This window comes from Hyla sarda, chromosome 1 (assembly GCF_029499605.1).
Source record: "Hyla sarda isolate aHylSar1 chromosome 1, aHylSar1.hap1, whole genome shotgun sequence".
Classification (NCBI taxonomy): Eukaryota; Metazoa; Chordata; class Amphibia; order Anura; family Hylidae; genus Hyla; species Hyla sarda.
In genome coordinates, this window is record NC_079189.1 from 154321560 (window position 1) to 154341309 (window position 19750).

Genomic DNA, 19750 nt, shown 5'->3' on the forward strand with positions numbered 1-19750 from the left:
TGAGCGTTCAGGCTCCTGAAGCAGACACTGTTGGGGAATCTGAGGAGGACATCAGTAAAGTGCAGACACAACTCGATGATGATGATTAAGCTGATCAAGCCGGGTGCAGAAGGGGCTTCATCATAATCAGGAGAAGAGGGTTGCAGGTTGCCCGTGAGGCAGCAGCTGAGCAAGCAAGGTGGTATCATGGTTGACAGTCAGCATGGTGGCAGAAATGGGAAGTCTGGAGCCAAACGTGCCTGGGGGAGACCACCTATCTTCCCTGGAGGTAGTGGAACAGTGGTTCCTGGAGTCGGCGACAGTAGAAATCAATCAGTGCAGACTGTTGGTGGGAAAATCAGCTACTCGGCAGTGTGGCAATTTTTCATCAAGCATCCGGAGGAGGATAACATGGCCACATGCAAGATGTGTCGGCAGAAGGTTAAGCGTGGTCAGGGTGCCAATGTTGGCACCATGGCCCTGCGTCAACATATGCAGCGTCATCATAAAGCAGCCTGGGAGAACCGTGGCTATAGTTCGGTTGTCCAGCCTACTGCATCACCCAGTGGCACGTCGCTCCCTGTTTCAGCCAGCCAAGGCTCCACCACCTGAGCCCAAGGGAGCGGTCTGTCATACCCATCTTCTGTCGCTCCAGATGCTCCTGCTCTTCCTAATTCGAGTCAGTCATTTCACCAGCAATCCATCAGCAAAGCCATTTCTAAGAGACAACAGGATGCGTCCACTCATCCAACGGCGTAGAAGCTGAATGTGCTCCTGTCCAAGTTGCTGGTGCTGCAGTCGCTCCCTTTTCAAGCGTGGACTCTGCACCTTTCAGAGAACTGATGGCTTGTGCCGAGCCAAGGTGGAGAGTCCCAAGCCGTCATTTCTTTGCGAAAAAGGCAGTACCAGCCGTGAACAATTTTGTAGAACAGAAGGTGGGCCAGTCCTTGAGTCTGTCGGTGTGTACCAAAGTGAACAGCAGTGCGGATGTGTGGAGCTGTAACTGCGGTCAGGGACAATACATGTCCTTTACAGGCCACTGGGTAAATGTGGTTCCAGCACAGCTGGACAGGTCATGCCGCTTCCGCCTCCATACTCGCAGGCCGTTGGTCCTGTGACAGTGTGCGACTCCTCCTCCACCGTGTTCTCATCCTCCACTGCACGGACAAGTCTCAGTGCCCCACCAGCATACCATGTGTGCAGGGCGCGGTGGTGTCACGCTGTTCTTCACATTGGCGAATGGAGTTACACAGGGGAGGAACTGTTAAAACTCATTCATCAAGAAATCGAATTATGGCTTACTCCACGAAAACTGGAAATGGAAACCATGGTGACCGACAACGGGAAGAACATCTTGTCTGCGCTGCAACTAGGAAGCCTGAGCCATGTGCCCTGCATGGCACACGTGTTCAATCTGTTGTCAAGCGGTTCCTGAAGTGTTCCCCCCCATCTGCAAGACAATGGGAACAATGGGAAGGAAACTTTGCATGCACTTCAGCCACTCGTGCACCGCAAAGCACACGCTCCTTGAGCTGCAGTGTCAGAACGGTATCCCCAACATAGTCTGATTTGCGACATTTCCACACTTTGGAATTACACCCTCCATATGTTGGACCGACTATATGAACAGAGAAAATCCATCACTGATTTCTTGATGATCTTCAATGTCAACCAGTGGCAGCTCATACATGACACCTGCCGTTTGTTCAGGCACTTTGAGGCCACACTATTAGTCATTCACCATGATGAACGACATCATTCCACTGCTTAATTTACTACAACACGTGTTGGAAGCGATGGCTGGTCAGGGCACTGGAGACCTACCGCCTACATCTCATGGCCACATGAGCCGTGTGGGGGTTGAACTGGAAAAAGAAGGGGAGGGGGACAGTGGAGCACAGTATAGGTTTCACAAAATGTATAGGTTTCACGAAATGGAGGCAGGGAGTCCCTCTTAGTCACTTGCACAAATGGCACAATGCATGCTCACTTGCTTGCGTAGTGACCATCTAATTGTCACCATTCGGCAGCGGGAGGACAAACAGACCTATTACAGAGACATCCTACTTAGTCAGTTGGCTGATGCCTATCTGTGCCATCGTCCATCCTCTTGCAGGTCTGACTCGGGGGGCCCTCTGCGCTCACCTTCCACTGCCATGGCTGCTGGGGTGGGGTGGGGTAGCAGGAGCAGTACCAGCTCCATCAGCAGCAGCCTGAATCTACAGTGGCTGATGAGTAGCTTTCTTCACCCGCATAGTGAAGCAACTCATCAGCAGCAGGTAGACCTGGAGCAGGACCTGAACTAGCAGGTGGTGGCATACCTTGACGTGACCCTGCCAACACACCTTGAAGATCTGCTGGACTTCAGGGCAGCCAAACTTGATTTGTGGCCACAACTAGGAGAGTTTGCCCTGGAAAAGCAGTCCTGCCATTAGAGCGGGTGTTTAGTGCGGCAGGAGCCATAGTAACCCCAAGGAGAACTCATCTGTCCACAAAAAATATGGAGAGACTGACCTTTGTGAAGATGGATCAGGCATGGATCAGCCAGGATTTCCACCCACCAATGCCTGATGCATCAGAGTAGATTGACCATGGTGCCACACCAACACTTCACAAATATGGATAGTGCAAAAAATATTTAAAGTGCTGCTCCCAAGTTACAGAAATTCCTCCGCATCAGACCGCAAATAAGTATTGAGGATATGCATTAGCTAAAACTTTTCTTTTCTTAGGATAAAATATATGGACCCCCATTTTTTTTAGATCTAAGAATAGGAAAGGTGTGCAAAAAGCACCTTGTGCCACCTACACCACCAAGTATTCATGGGATGCTTAGACCTCTAAAAGGTGGAAGGGAACAACGTATGGTCCATTGTAACCGGTGGGGGTAGAAACTTCCCCTGTATGGCCCTACTCTCGCATTATTAATTCCCTTCTTGGCAAGTATTACTCACCTTAAAAAGGGCACCCGCACCTACAAACACTGTCATTTCCCAGGATTTTTAGGTGGAAATAGGGAGAGTTTCCTGTGTGGGGTCACCCTTTTTAGGGCAATGGACTATACGATGGGCAATGGGCAATATGTTGTTCCCTTCCACCTTTTCAAGGAAAGTTTTACTTGTCTTAAAAAGGGCAGCCCCACACAGGAACCTCTCCCTGTTTCCACCTAAAAACCCTGGGAAATGGCAGTGTTTTAAGGTGGAAATAGGGACAGGTTCCTGTGTGGGTAACACTTGCCAAGAGGGGAATTAATTATGTGAGAGTAGGGCCTTACAGGGGAAGTTTTTACCCCCACCGGTTACAATGAACCATACGTTGTTCCCTTCCATTGTTCCCTTAGGTGGCACATGGTGTTTTTTGCACACCTTTCCTTTTGTTTGATTTCCCAAAAATGTTGGGTACATATATTTTATCCTAAGAATATTACTAAAAGTTAAAGGCTTACTTCGCTCCCCAGCATCCGGAACATTGAGTTCCGAACACCAAATCACCTCGTGATGTCACAAACTGCACCCTCAATGAAAGTCTATGGGAAGGGAGCGCGATTGACATCACATGACGGGACATCAGGAGGGGGCGGGCATGAACATGAAAGTCAGCCAGAGGCGTAGCGTGGGGGGGTGCAGGGGGGCTGGCCGCACCGGGCACAACATCTGGGGGGGCGCGCTCTCCGGGATAGGAATACTACTTTTTATGTGCCCGGGCCGGCTCCCGTGTGTGGCTGCAGGCGGGGGTCAGCCAGAGCATATAAAAACTAATACTGTATACTAAAAACCAATGGGCCTCCAGCTGTTGTGAAACTGCAACTCCCAGCATGCCCGGACCGGCAAAGCCTTTCCGGGCATGCTGGGAGTTGTAGTTTCACAACAGCTGGAGGCCCCCTGGTTTTTAGTATACAGTATTACTTTTTATATGCTCTGGCCGGAACCCGCCTGCAGCCACACACGGCAGCCGGCCCGGGCACATAAAAAGAAGTATTCCTATCCCGGACATCCCTGTGTCCCGAAAAATCTTTTCGGGACATAAGGATGTCCGCCGGTCACTCACCATTCCCCGGCCAGCACGCGTCCTCCTTCGGTCCTTCGCTTCTCCACCTCTATGGTTGTACGCACGGGACATCACTGACGTCCCGTGCGTACAACCATAGAGACGCAGGAGGACGCGCGCTGGCCGGGGCCTGGTAAGTGACCGGTGGCGCGTCATCTTCTTCAGTGTTCCAGTCACCGCTCCCCTGGTCCCGGCACCTACTGCTATGGTCCATAGGCCATAGCATTAGATGTGACCCCGGGCCAGAGGAGCGGTGACCGGATCACTGTGGGGGCAGCAGTACAGACATACAGCCTCCAGCCATACACTGCATATGGCTGGAAGCTGTATGTCTGGGGGGTGGGGGGAAGCTTCCTACTATTGTGGGTCAACTGCTAACCTAATGTGGGGGGGAGCTGCCTACAAATGTGGGGGGAGCTGCCTAATATTGTGTGGGGGAGCTGCCTAATATTGTGGGGGAACTGCCTACTATTGTTGGGGAGCTGCCTATTAATGTGGGGGAGCTGCCTACTATTGTGGAGGAGCTGCCTACTATTGTGGGGGAGCTGCCTATTAATGTGGGGGAAATCCCGACCAAATGTCGGGGAGCTGGCAATCTAATGTGGGGGAACTGCCAACTTAATGTGGGGGAACTGCAACCTAATGTGGGGGAACTATACTGCCAACCTAATGTGGGGGAACTTTACTGCCTACCTAATGTGGGGGAACTATACTGCCTACCTAATGTGAGTAACTATACTGCCAACCTAATGTGGGGGGAACTATACTGCCTACCTAATGTGGGGGAACTATACTGCCTACCTAATGTGAGTAACTATACTGCCAACCTAATGTGGGGGGAACTATACTGCCTACCTAATGTGGGGGGAACTACAAGGTACTGTACATCACGGTAGGAGGGGTAGTCTTCTATGGGGAGTATATCGTAAACTCTACATTTTAACTGTAAAAGTTGGGGGTCGTCTTATACGCCCAGTCGTCTTATACGCCGGCATATACGGTAGGAGTCACAAGTGACAGGAGTCAGGACTGACTGGAGTAGTACTGGGCTCAGTGGGCTGGCTGTGTAGCGCCTGAGAGCATCTCCAAAACTGAAGTTTCTTTGTAGATTTGTATTCATAGACCTGCTGAAAATGTGGAGAATGTGTAATGCATGTTCGCACTCAATAAAGTGTTTGAAAATAAACTTGTATTTAGATGCATTTTACTTTAATTACATCAGTATTGTAAGGGTTTCTTTAACTAATCTAGTGGAAGAGTGCTAAAATCCACGGGTTAGGGGGCGCAAATTACTTGCCTTGCCCCGGGTGCTGACAACCCACGCTACACCACTGAAGCCAGCACACAGCGTTCGGAATTAAATGTTCCGGACGCTGGGTAGTGGAGTAACCCTTTATGTTTTACGTAATGCATATCCTCAATACTTACTTGTGCACACTAACACTTTTACAAAAGAGACCATTTTCTTCTGCCTACCTGCCTCAGCTACTATTCTGATCCTGCCACCCGCCTGATGCCACACATCTGTTGCCAAGTTCTTCTTTTTTCACCCACCTTCTTCACCGGGTACTGGTATTGCAACCTACAGCCCTACTGTCACTCTAGGCTGTCTCATACTGCCACCATATGTTCTCCTCACGCTGATGCCACCTCCAGGCTGTCTCATACTGCCACCCTATGTTCTCCTCATGTTGATGCAATCTACAGGCTTTCTCATACTGCCACCATATATTCTCCTCATGCTAATGCCAGCTCCAGGCTGTGTCATTTAGCAACTATATGGTCTTCTCTTGCTGCCACCACCTCCAAGCTGTGTCATTCAGCCTCTATATGGTCTCCTCATGCTTCCGCCACCTCCAGGCTGTGTCTTTCAGCAACTATATGGTCTCCTCTTGTTGCTGCCAACTCCAGGCTTTGTCATTCAGCCACTATATGGTCTTCTCTTGCTGCTGCCACCTCCAGGCTGTGTCACTGTGCCACCATGTGGTCTCCTCATGCTGCTGGCACATTAAATAAAACTTTTTAGGTTCATCTATTTGAAATCTTAAATATAAAAAAATGTCTTTAATTTTTTCAATTGGGGGCCCTATGGTCTCGTGAGCCTGTTGCCACCTCCAGGCTGTGCCATTCAGCCACTATATGGTCTCCTCATATTAATGCCACCTCCAGGCTCTGTCATTGTGTCGCTCTGTGACAGTGATTCTAATAGCGAGGCCTCTAATCTTCAGAATTACAGTATTATTTCACTAACCCAGCACACTCCCTATGCATGTTACAGCAAGGCAAAGTGTTCTACACCCCTATGTAGGCTCTCTGTAGGCCAGAAACCACTAATAAATTCAGACGAAACTATTTTTTGGGGAAAATTTGGGCGAATCGGCCAAATCAAATTTTTTAAAAATTCGCTCATCTCTAGTGCCGTTATCAAATTATACCTGAAACTTACAATATGTAAATTAACTGCTTTGATGCACTCGTGGCATGCTCACCTGGCTTCAAACTGTACAACACCACTTTCATAATTATTTATGTTTTTTCCTACAAGTATACACATATATGGCAGTTGTTGTGAAGTCCGCTTACTGCTGTGTGAAAGTGATACATGCATGGTGGTGTTACAAGCCAACTATGATGGACTATTCAAAGTAACAAGAAAACGGATCCGGCACTACCAGAATTAAAGGCTACTGGCACTATTAGCATCCAAGAGGGCTGCTGGGCTAGCTAGAGGGTTGCCTGTAGTGGTGCGTCTCCATAAACAGGAAGGAGAAAGTTCATGCATAAACAAATAAGAAGGATCGCACTCACCAGGAATTCAACTCTTTATTCCGTCACCAGTACGCAAGGCAATGACATAAGTGGAGGCGGGGGGGACAGGAGCTCCGGAACAAGTTGTTTCACGCCTGTTTGGCGCTTCCTCAAGCCGGTGAATCCCCCCGCCTCCACTTATGTCATTGCCTTGCATACTGGTGACGGAATAAAGAGTTGAATTCCTGGCGAGTGCGATCCTTCTTCTTTGTTTATGCTCCAACTATGATGGAGTTCTCATAGCGTGGCTACATGCTTGTAGGAAGAACTATGGAAATTTATGAAGTTGGTGTTGTAAAGGGCATAGCTGGGCAGGCTTGAAAGTGCACCAAGGGGCTAGTGAATGCCCCTAGTGCTCCAAAGCAGTTAATTTACCTATTTGAAGTTACAAGCATAACTCAGGATTGGTGCCATGTATAAAAAAAAAATTAAAAAAAAAAGGAAACATTGTTAAACCCAGCATCACCTGCACTTCAAGCCTGTCATTTTAGGGCATGGGACACTTTTGTCAGATTCCCTTTAAGAGCATATATTTGGTAAAAATGTTACATACACATTATATAATTGCTAGAAATATTGCAGCTCTTCCTGAACGCACACATGACAGCTTATCATGAAATGTTGTCTAAAACAACTGGTACGCTTTAGTACATACTGTAAACTACTTTAAATTGTACCTGTCATCAACAACAAAAATTTACATAATGTAGATTATACCATGATATGTCTATTTGCAGAATACATTGGTCATAAAATGTGTATATTTTTGGCTAAAAAATGCTGTCCCTGCAACTATTTCCTGTGTGTCTCTGGGAGGAGTCCAAACACAGGAAGTGAGGTCAGGACAAGCAGGGCTCTGTGCAGGCTCCTGGCTTGTCAATCATCCTGTTGTGTGAGGCCATAGCATGTCACAGAGCCTCACTGCACAGAGCCCTGCTTGTCCTCAGTTTACAGAGCCCTGCTTGTCCTCAGTGTACAGAGCCCTGCTTGTCCTCATTGCACAGAGCCCTGATTGTCCTCAGTGTACAGGGCCCTGCATGCACTTCCTGTATTTGGTCTTCTCACCGAGGCACACAGACAGTAGCTAAAGGGACACAAATATACAAATTATTTAACCAATGTATATTACAAATATACATATAATGGTATTATTTACTTTTTAAAGAAAGTTTACACTTTAATGGCAGCATTACGTGGACTGAAGTGACACTTTATTTTTTGCTGGTAAAGCCTTTCCCATGTAGGGACAAGGCCCTATTTTAAAGAGGTACTCCACTGGAAAAAAAAAATTTGTTTTAAATCAACTGATGCTAGAAATTTAAACAGATTTGTAAATTACTCCTATATAAAAATATTTATCCTTCCCTTACTTTTCAGTTGCTATATGCTCCACAGGAAGTTCTTTTATTTTTGAATTTCTTTTCTGTCTGACCACAGCGCTCTTTGCTGACACTTCTGTCCATTTTAGGAACTGTCCAGAGTAGGTGAAAATCCCCATAGCAAACCTATCCTGCTCTGGACAGTTGCTAAAATGGACAGTAGTGTCAGCAGAGATCACTGTGCTGAGACAGAAAGGAAATTCAAAAAGAAAAGAACTTCCTGTGGAATGTTACGCCGAGCGCTCCGGGTTCCCGCTCCTCCCCGGAGCGCTCGCTTCACCTCCTCCGCTGCAGCGCTCCGGTCACGTCCTCTGACCCGGGGCGCTGCGATCCTGCTGCTAGCCGGGATGCGATTCGCGATGCGGGTAGCGCCCGCTCGCGATGCGCACCCCGGCTCCCCTACCTGACTCGCTCCCCGTCTGTTCTGTCCCGGCGCGCGCGGCCCCGCTCCCTAGGGCGCGCGCGCGCCGGGTCTCTGCGATTTAAAGGGCCACTGCGCCGCTGATTGGCGCAGTGGTTCCAATTAGGGTTATCACCTGTGCACTCCCTATATTACCTCACTTCCCTTGCACTCCCTTGCCGGATCTTGTTGCCTTAGTGCCAGTGAAAGCGTTCCTTGTGTGTCCCTTGCCAGTGTTTCCAGACCTTCTGCCGTTGCCCCTGACTACGATCCTTGCTGCCTGCCCCGACCTTCTGCTACGTCCGACCTTGCTTCTGCCTACTCCCTTGTACCGCGCCTATCTTCAGCAGCCAGAGAGGTGAGCCGTTGCTAGTGGATACGACCTGGTCACTACCGCCGCAGCAAGACCATCCCGCTTTGCGGCGGGCTCTGGTGAAAACCAGTAGTGGCTTAGAACCGGTCCACTAGCACGGTCCACGCCAATCCCTCTCTGGCACAGAGGGTCCACTACCTGCCAGCCGGCATCGTGACAGTAGATCCGGCCATGGATCCCGCTGAAGTTCCTCTGCCAGTTGTTGCTGACCTCACCACGGTGGTCGCCCAGCAGTCACAACAGATTGCGCAACAAGGCCAACAGCTGTCTCAACTGACCGTTATGCTACAACAGTTGCTACCACAGCTTCAGCAGTCATCTCCTCCGCCAGCTCCTGCACCTCCTCCGCAGCGAGTGGCCGCTCCTGGGATACGCTTATCCTTGCCGGATAAATTTGATGGGGACTCTAAGTTTTGCCGTGGCTTCCTTTCCCAATGTTCCCTGCATCTGGAGATGATGTCGGACCTGTTTCCCACTGAAAGGTCTAAGGTGGCTTTCGTAGTCAGTCTTCTGTCCGGAAAAGCCCTGTCATGGGCCACACCGCTCTGGGACCGCAATGACCCCGTCACTGCCTCTGTACACTCCTTCTTCTCGGAAATCCGAAGTGTCTTTGAGGAACCTGCCCGAGCCTCTTCTGCTGAGACTGCCCTGTTGAACCTGGTCCAGGGTAATTCTTCCGTTGGCGAGTATGCCGTACAATTCCGTACACTTGCTTCAGAATTGTCCTGGAATAATGAGGCCCTCTGCGCGACCTTCAAAAAAGGCCTATCCAGCAACATTAAAGATGTTCTGGCCGCACGAGAAATTCCTGCTAATCTACATGAACTTATTCACCTAGCCACTCGCATTGACATGCGTTTTTCTGAAAGGCGTCAGGAACTCCGCCAAGATATGGACTCTGTTCGCACGAGGCGTTTCGTCTCCTCGGCTCCTCTCTCCTCTGGTCCCCTGCAATCTGTTCCTGTGCCTCCCGCCGTGGAGGCTATGCAGGTCGACCGGTCTCGCCTGACACCTCAAGAGAGGACACGACGCCGTATGGAGAACCTCTGCCTGTACTGTGCTAGTACCGAACACTTCCTGAGGGATTGTCCTATCCGTCCTCCCCGCCTGGAAAGACGTACGCTGACTCCGCACAAAGGTGAGACAGTCCTTGATGTCTACTCTGCTTCTCCACGTCTTACTGTGCCTGTGCGGATGTCTGCCTCTGCCTTCTCCTTCTCTACAGTGGCCTTCTTGGACTCTGGTTCTGCAGGAAATTTTATTTTGGCCTCTCTCGTCAACAGGTTCAGCATCCCAGTGACCAGTCTCGCCAGACCCCTCTACATCAATTGTGTAAATAATGAAAGATTGGACTGTACCATACGTTTCCGCACGGAGCCCCTTCTTATGAGCATCGGATCTCATCATGAGAGGATTGAACTTTTGGTCCTCCCCAATTGCACCTCGGAGATTCTCCTTGGACTTCCCTGGCTTCAACTTCATTCCCCAACCCTGGATTGGTCCACTGGGGAGATCAAGAGTTGGGGGTCCTCTTGTTCCAAGAACTGTCTAAAACCGGTTCCCAGTAACCCTTGCCGTAACTCTGTGGTTCCTCCAGTAACCGGTCTCCCTAAGGCCTATATGGACTTCGCGGATGTTTTCTGCAAAAAACAAGCTGAGACTCTACCTCCTCACAGGCCTTATGATTGCCCTATCGATCTCCTCCCGGGTACTACTCCACCCCGGGGCAGAATTTATCCTCTCTCTGCCCCAGAGACTCTTGCCATGTCCGAATACGTCCAGGAGAATCTAAAAAAGGGCTTTATCCGTAAATCCTCCTCTCCTGCCGGAGCCGGATTTTTCTTTGTCTCCAAAAAAGATGGCTCCCTACGTCCTTGCATTGACTACCGCGGTCTTAATAAAATCACGGTTAAGAACCGCTACCCCTTACCCCTCATCTCTGAACTCTTTGATCGCCTCCAAGGTGCCCACATCTTCACTAAATTGGACTTAAGAGGCGCCTATAACCTCATCCGCATCAGAGAGGGGGACGAGTGGAAAACGGCATTTAACACCAGAGATGGACACTTTGAGTATCTGGTCATGCCCTTTGGACTGTGCAATGCCCCTGCCGTCTTCCAAGACTTTGTCAATGAAATTTTTCGTGATCTATTATACTCCTGTGTTGTGGTATATCTGGACGATATCCTAATTTTTTCTGCCAATCTAGAAGAACACCGCCAGCATGTCCGTATGGTTCTTCAGAGACTTCGTGACAACCAACTCTATGCCAAAATTGAGAAATGTCTGTTTGAATGCCAATCTCTTCCTTTTCTAGGATATTTGGTCTCTGGCCAGGGACTACAGATGGATCCAGACAAACTCTCTGCCGTCTTAAATTGGCCACGCCCCTCCGGACTCCGTGCTATCCAACGCTTTTTGGGGTTCGCCAATTATTACAGGCAATTTATTCCACATTTTTCTACCATTGTGGCTCCTATCGTGGCCTTAACCCAAAAAAATGCTGATCCCAAGTCCTGGCCTCCTCAAGCAGAAGACTCCTTTAAACAACTCAAGTCTGCCTTTTCTTCGGCTCCCGTGCTCTCCAGACCTGACCCTTCCAAACCCTTCCTATTGGAGGTTGATGCCTCCTCAGTAGGAGCTGGAGCTGTTCTTCTACAAAAAAATCCTTCCGGGCATGCTGTCACTTGTGGTTTTTTCTCTAGGACCTTCTCTCCAGCGGAGAGGAACTACTCCATCGGGGATCGAGAGCTTCTAGCCATTAAATTAGCACTTGAGGAATGGAGGCATCTGCTGGAGGGATCAAGATTTCCTGTTATTATCTACACCGACCACAAGAACCTCTCCTACCTCCAGTCGGCCCAACGGCTGAATCCTCGCCAGGCCCGGTGGTCTCTGTTCTTTGCCCGATTTAATTTTGAGATTCACTTTCGTCCTGCCGATAAGAACATTAGAGCCGATGCTCTCTCTCGTTCCTCGGATGCCTCAGAAGTTGATCTCCCTCCGCAACACATCATTCCACCTGACTGCCTGATCTCCACTTCTCCTGCCTCCATCAGGCAGACTCCTCCAGGAAAGACCTTTGTTTCTCCACGCCAACGCCTCGGAATTCTCAAATGGGGTCACTCCTCCCATCTCGCAGGTCATGCGGGCATCAAGAAATCTGTGCAACTCATCTCCCGCTTCTATTGGTGGCCGACTCTGGAGACGGATGTTGGGGACTTTGTGCGAGCCTGCACTATCTGTGCCCGGGATAAGACTCCTCGCCAGAAGCCCGCTGGTTTTCTTCATCCTCTGCCTGTCCCCGAACAGCCTTGGTCACTGATTGGTATGGATTTTATTACTGATTTACCCCCTTCCCGTGGCAACACTGTTATTTGGGTGGTCGTTGATCGATTCTCCAAAATGGCACATTTCATTCCTCTTCCTGGTCTTCCTTCTGCGCCTCAGTTGGCTAAACAATTTTTTGTACACATTTTTCGTCTTCACGGGTTGCCTACGCAGATTGTCTCGGATAGAGGGGTCCAATTCGTGTCTAAATTCTGGAGAGCTCTCTGTAAACAACTCAAGATTAAATTAAATTTTTCCTCTGCATATCATCCCCAGTCCAATGGACAAGTAGAAAGAATTAACCAGATCCTGGGTGATTATTTGCGACATTTTGTTTCCTCCCGCCAGGATGACTGGGCAGATCTCCTTCCATGGGCCGAATTCTCGTATAACTTCAGGGTCTCTGAATCTTCCTCCAAATCCCCATTTTTCGTGGTGTACGGCCGTCACCCTCTTCCCCCCTCCCTACCCCCTTGCCCTCTGGTCTGCCCGCTGTGGATGAAATTTCTCGTGACCTTTCCATTATATGGAGAGAGACCCAAAATTCTCTCTTACAGGCTTCTTCACGCATGAAGAGGTTCGCGGATAAGAAAAGAAGAGCTCCCCCCGTTTTTTCCCCTGGAGACAAGGTATGGCTCTCCGCTAAATATGTCCGCTTCCGTGTCCCTAGCTACAAGTTGGGACCACGCTATCTTGGTCCTTTCAAAATTTTGTGTCAAATTAATCCTGTCTCTTATAAACTTCTTCTTCCTCCTTCTCTTCGTATCCCTAATGCCTTTCACGTCTCTCTTCTCAAACCACTCATCCTCAACCGTTTTTCTCCCAAATCTGTTCCTCCCACTCCTGTTTCCGGCTCCTCGGACGTCTTCTCGGTCAAGGAGATTTTGGCTGCCAAAAAGGTCAGAGGGAAAAATTTTTTTTTAGTAGACTGGGAGGGTTGTGGTCCTGAAGAGAGATCCTGGGAACCTGAGGACAACATCCTTGACAAAAGTCTGCTCCTCAGGTTCTCAGGCTCCAAGAAGAGGGGGAGACCCAAGGGGGGGGGTACTGTTACGCCGAGCGCTCCGGGTTCCCGCTCCTCCCCGGAGCGCTCGCTTCACCTCCTCCGCTGCAGCGCTCCGGTCACGTCCTCTGACCCGGGGCGCTGCGATCCTGCTGCTAGCCGGGATGCGATTCGCGATGCGGGTAGCGCCCGCTCGCGATGCGCACCCCGGCTCCCCTACCTGACTCGCTCCCCGTCTGTTCTGTCCCGGCGCGCGCGGCCCCGCTCCCTAGGGCGCGCGCGCGCCGGGTCTCTGCGATTTAAAGGGCCACTGCGCCGCTGATTGGCGCAGTGGTTCCAATTAGGGTTATCACCTGTGCACTCCCTATATTACCTCACTTCCCTTGCACTCCCTTGCCGGATCTTGTTGCCTTAGTGCCAGTGAAAGCGTTCCTTGTGTGTCCCTTGCCAGTGTTTCCAGACCTTCTGCCGTTGCCCCTGACTACGATCCTTGCTGCCTGCCCCGACCTTCTGCTACGTCCGACCTTGCTTCTGCCTACTCCCTTGTACCGCGCCTATCTTCAGCAGCCAGAGAGGTGAGCCGTTGCTAGTGGATACGACCTGGTCACTACCGCCGCAGCAAGACCATCCCGCTTTGCGGCGGGCTCTGGTGAAAACCAGTAGTGGCTTAGAACCGGTCCACTAGCACGGTCCACGCCAATCCCTCTCTGGCACAGAGGGTCCACTACCTGCCAGCCGGCATCGTGACATGGAACATATAGCAGATGAAAGTACTGGAAGGATTAAGTTAACAAATCTGATAAATAAATTTACAAATCTGTTTAACTTTCTGGCACCAGGTTATTAAAAAATAATGTTTTCCAGCAGAGTCCCCCTTTAAGTTTAGGCGGAAACTTTACAACCAACTTATTTCATGTTATGAGGCTAATACTAGGTTCCTAATATGATCAATAAGTAGCCTAAATTCAGCCAGAGAAATATCTTTAAAATTATTTGTTGTTAAAGCATTTATCGTTTCACAAACCCCTGAGGGTGAATAGTGTCATTTCCTGAACCACAATTCATTAATTCATTGAAATACCGAGCATTTTTGCTTGTCTCAATTACTGTCTTATTATTTTCCCCCACACATTAAGTAACTGATCCAGTTGTCCTAATGTGCCATAGAATAAGGTATAGCATAGAGAGATGAATTTACCTGTGTAGGTATATCCTCTTATAGTGGGTAACTTCTCTGTAACAATATTGGAATATTTTGGAGGAATATTGGATGGATATGGCCATGAGTATATGGTATACTGTGGCCACGAGTATATGGTATACTGTGAGAGGATATGCCACAGTATCACCTTCTCTTTTCATGTATTTGTGTCAATTTTTGAATTGTATGGTTGAATCTATAAAATGTGTATGGTTTTAAAGTGTACCTGTCATAAACTAGATCCTACCCATGTGGTTAAATTATTTTATATATTCCTTTTTTGCCTCCTAACAGTTTCCATTCGGCTGCATAGTCTCTGGTCATTCACTGCTAAGAAGGGGATATTCCCTGTAGCAAACATGATGTTTGCCTTCAAAATACATTTGGAAACTTTTGCCCTCGCTCCTTAGAACAGTGCTGGGTCTTGGGAGCACTGTGTGCCTTTGCTGCCTTTGAGCCGGTTCATTGACAAGTCAGGAGCTTGCATGTCCAACCGGCCAAGACAAACTGGGAGTAGCAGCTAACAGTGGATGGTATTATGAACAGAAACAGGACACCTAGTGACAAAAAGTATAGGAAGTACAGGAATGTAATTTTCATTTTCTAATTACAAAAAATATTATTATATTATCTATTGAATTGACATAACCTGCTATAAATGATCGTGCCCATTTAACGGCATCTTTTCCAAAATGCAGAGCATTGTTTTGGTGTGAAACTAGGTATGAAATAACAAGGCTGCTCAAAAGTCAAAAGAATGCTCAGCTTGCGCCTAAGTGTGTACCCCTTAAGACCAGATGGTTGATCACTCTTCCTGATATCCCAAGTTTTTGTTCTGACAGTACAAGCATGTGTACCACTCACGATCACTGTAAATCACTGCTCCACCTGTGCAGGGAAGCGCCGGTCCCGCCCTCAGCTTGATAGGCAAATGTGAAGAAAGGAATTTGTCCAGCACCAAAGGCTTGCAGGTAAAATCAAACTTGTTTTATTGAAATCTTTGGAGAGAAGTCACATACAGAGAGAATGACTGACACATTTTGCACCGAGGTGCTTAATCGTAGACGAGTCGTAGTCTATGATTAAGCATCTCTCTGTATGTGACTTCTGTCCGAAGATTTCAATAAAGCAAGTTTGATTTTACCTGCAAGCCTTTGGTGCCTGACGCATTCCTTTCATTAAGTTTTTGTTCTGTCATTATTGTAAAGAACAATGGGTTAGTGAATATCACCTGCTCAGTGTTTTATAACTTAATATTTGCTCTAAATACACAGGTGTACAGTATGTTTGGCCTGGCTAGCAAGACAATTTTTAGCTTGTATTGCAGTACACTGTGTTATGTACATACTTTATCAATGCTGTTAACAATGGATTTGTTTGTGTATGCCACATTTGGCTTATTGCATCACCATTGTTTTAGGATTTGTATGGTGATCGTGTTTGGTCTTCACACTTTGTCTATATGACTTGAGCAATGTTACATCTGTGTAAATATGTCGGATTATAATTTAAAGATGTCCCATGTTGTAGTACCAATACAACAGCGAGTGTGACATTGCAACAGGACACTTTTTAGTATGTACTAAGCTGGATCTAAAACTTAAAGGTTTTAACCCATATCAAGCCTTGTCCTTTTTTTTTTATGTTGTTTGAGCTGCCCATTTCTTTGACCTATATATTTGTAGTTATTCTTCTTATCTCTTTTTTAAGTTCACTATTGTCTTCATCTTATGCTAGGGTGATTTATTATAGTGGATAGTATAAGTCTGAGAGCAGTGGACTTCATGCATGAATTGACTGATTTAGTATTTGTTTCTGCACTCGAGCACTTTAGTTATTAATTCTGAAGATGTTTATGCATGTAATTCATAGGATGTGCATTAATTGCCTGGTCTAAGTATTATATGTGTGTTGTAGCATTTATTTTTGGTCATGTCTAGTATTATGTAAATTTAGTAGTATGTCCTCTCTTATGTATATATATAATATTATGTCCTACAATGGGTAAATGTTGGGTAGCAGATAAGCATTGTGCCTTTAATGTGTGTATTAAATGTGCCGCCATTTTATACAATAGGTATGTTTATTGTATTTGTTCGCCAGTCCAGCTGCAGGGCAATTCAATGGTTACTGCATTACATGACAGACACGTTCTGTAGAGTCATCAAAAGTTGGTACACAAGTTACACAACAGCACCTCCTACTGGCCAAGCTGTAGAGTAGTGTTTTCATACAGAAGGTAGAAAGGAAACATTGGGTTCACTTTAAGAGCCCAAACACTTGTCAGGTACATGTGAGTCAGGATCTGTAAAAACCCTGGTCACCTGTCCTGGAGTTGTAGTCAAGTTTAGACCCCTAAGAGAGAAAGAAAGAATCTGCACCGCTTATCTAAGCTAAGTTCTGCGGCCAGAGTGATGACAACAGAACCAAAAGGTAGCAGGTTTGTACCAAGGCTCTCTTTGCACCAAGGAACTGGATGCTGCTTGCTTCAAGGTCTCAGTCCAGTTAGCAGACCAATTTACAAGCCACCTGGATCCACCAACAGGAAGCATCTTAGCAGGCCCAATACAGTTGGTGTGGGATCCTGGGCCACAGTCACCTCAGTTACACTACTGAAAAGATTCTGTAAGTGAGTATAATTTGGGCTTGTGCTAAAAAAGAAGCACAATCTAAAGACATATTTTACAGGGTCCAGGAACAAGTCAGGTTATGCTCCACAATAGGGACCAAGAGAAGTCCTGAGATAGACCAGATTGCTGAGTCCAGAACTCCTAAACAAGCAAGTACATTTTTCAAGACTAAATTCTCCTTCACTGACACACTGAAGAAGCAACCACTCCTTTACATGCACTATTAACCATTGCAGCCCATACAACTTCGGAGTTGTTATATGGACTGTTTTGCTGTATTGTACCATCTTACGTTACCTCAAGTAAAATTGCGTGGCAGTCTCCTCGCCTCCCTTGCCACCAAGGGCATCCAACTTCACCAGAACACAGTAAACTGGGACATGCTCCAAGGATCCCACTACAGGGCAGGCCTACCAATAGCAAAAGGTTGTGCGTGTAAGTACCTTGCATGGTACTGCAATACAACCCGTAGGTTTTTTAAGGGGTATTTATATCAGCCAACTTACCACTTCAAGATTTTATTTTTGTGCTCTTTTCTTAAGTATTAAATGTTTGGTGTATTTTTTATTTTATTTTTTTGGTTGGGGGGGGGGGGGGGAGGGGTGCACATCCCCGCAGAGTGGATGCAGACCAGCCTCTGTGATGGCTTCCATATGCTACATATATACAAAAAACAGGACATTATGCTTCCCTACCTCTCTGTTACAACCCCCCAAATGTTGCTGCAGTATATAGAGCAGCACTGAGCAGTCTAATCCATGGAGTGAAATGTTCGTAATGTCCATCCGGGAAAAACAGGCGGACGTTCTGCACATTTGCATGTTTTGGTGGCACAAGGATTGCTCAAAATGCACTTTCTGTATAGACGGCAATGAATTTCCGAGCAGAATCCGCAGAAATATTGAACAGGTTCATTGTTTCTGCGGACACCAGGATCGGGATTTCTGCAGTAGAAACATCTACAGCAGAAATTCCACTTTGTGCTTAGTGCAGCAGAATCCCAGTCTGTGTTTGTATCTCCCTAGCTGCACTTCCTCTGCTCCTCATTTCACTCAGTCGGAACCTCCCATGTACATAGACTTATGTGGTCTGTGTAACCTGATCTTAGTGCAGCTGAAAACCTGTATTCACTCTACTGAAATTGGTTTCCTTTAGTGATGAGAGACGAAGAACTCAGAAGGAAGGCGGAAAACAGCCTTGTGAGTGCAGAAGAAAGAACACTTGTCTAATAAGAAATATTAAAGTTTCTTATATTTTCTTGTTCTATTGTTTTTTGTTCTATTGCTCCAAGTTGCTTGAAATTACAGTTACACTTTAAAGAGTCAAAATGGCCTTTGATGAGAGTGGGTGATGATAACCCAGAGTCCTAGTAATGAATATTAATATGACATCTCTAGCCAGTGACTATGAGACCTCATTACCACCATGGAATGTATAAGGTCAAGAAGGACAAGCTTTTGTGTTTCATGCAATTTAATTATTTTGCCACCCAAACATCAAATTAAGTTGTGTCATTCTTCTTTTATATGCCCTAGCATCTTCTGGTGAAGTGGCATTTTGTATATAAATATTGCTATCAACCAACTTAATATGAAGTCCATTTCATAGGTTTAATCACATCGGTTATATTTAGCCGTCTCTGTAATTACTTTGCATATTTGAAACGGTCTACGCTGAGTTCTAAGGGTACACAGACATAATTGAGGATCATTTTAGGAATGGTTACAAATGATGCAGAAGAAAGAATTGTGTGAGATAATAAATAAATGATGACTGCATTAGATATGGGTTATAACCTGAGCTTGTATTAAAGCTCTTCAGCTTGTCAAGGTTACCTTTGCTAGCACAGTGTGCAGGAAGGCAGCGTTGAGATCTCCAAGATAAGAATGATGTTTTTGCTTGGATGGCGGATCAACAGAAGTGATGTGAAATTTATAATCCCTGGGAAGTAGACTACAGAAAATCTATTAAGGAAACAAAACGTATTTACTGACAATTATCCCCTTTTGCACATCTCTAAAAAAAAATTATTATTTATATATTTAGGTTTAGGTTCACCAGTGTAATGTTAAATTAAAGCTCAATACTTTTAAGTGAATCAATGGGGAGACAGTAAGCAGTAGTACAGAAAATGCCTAGATAAATGACGACATGACCATTGTGCCAAATGGATTTGAGATTGATCTCTGTTATTTATCAGAAGGTGACAACTGCGCCACAGACCAGTTCTTTCTGTGCCAGTCTTGGACAGATTATTCAATATACCCATCTCCGATTTCCGGGGAGATCACTATAAGGGCACTATAGAATTAACTGCTTTAAACTACATTTTTTTTGGCTAGTGCCAAAGAATAAAGTGGGTAATGGTAAATATACGATTGTGACATCCATATACCCTTAAGGCTGCAAGCCTTGCTATTTTATAGTTTTGAAATATGTTACTAAACTAATACATACTCCCACTTTTTATTATATATACAGTATATTGTTGGTCCCCTTGGAGGTTGCAGCTGCCAGGTGGGCTTTATGTGTTTCTATAAGATCATCTGTGAATGTTGGATACATTAAAGGGGTACTCCAGTGGAAAACTTTTCTTTTTT

The 19750-nt window shown here is 46.7% G+C and overlaps 1 protein-coding gene across 5 annotated transcripts in view; it reads left to right on the forward strand.

Moving 5' to 3' along the window:
• INPP4B (inositol polyphosphate-4-phosphatase type II B) overlaps nucleotides 1–19750 on the forward strand; it is a 665917-nt gene that overhangs the window by 279571 nt on the left and 366596 nt on the right. The gene's annotated exons all lie outside the window — the stretch shown is intronic.